This window comes from Bison bison, unplaced genomic scaffold (assembly GCF_000754665.1).
Source record: "Bison bison bison isolate TAMUID 2011002044 unplaced genomic scaffold, Bison_UMD1.0 scf7180017864381, whole genome shotgun sequence".
NCBI classification, from domain to species: Eukaryota; Metazoa; Chordata; class Mammalia; order Artiodactyla; family Bovidae; genus Bison; species Bison bison.
The window spans coordinates 2692067-2692284 of record NW_011494953.1 but is presented as its reverse complement, the minus strand read 5'-3'; positions in this window follow the sequence as shown (position 1 = coordinate 2692284).

Below are 218 nucleotides of genomic sequence, written 5' to 3'. Positions count from 1 at the left end.
GCTTGCACAATGACAGAGGTGCAGCCGGAGCATCAAAGTCTGGAGCGACGCGTTCTTCCCTTCCCTGCAGGGGAAACGCGAGGGTCCGGTTCCCCACGGGTCTCGAAGCCTTAATCTTTCTGCTGGGGAGGCAAGAGACCAGGTTTTCCACCCTCTGTATGATGCGCGCCTCAAATAATGCCTTTCGCGCTCCTCAATGCGAGGGACGCGACTCGGAG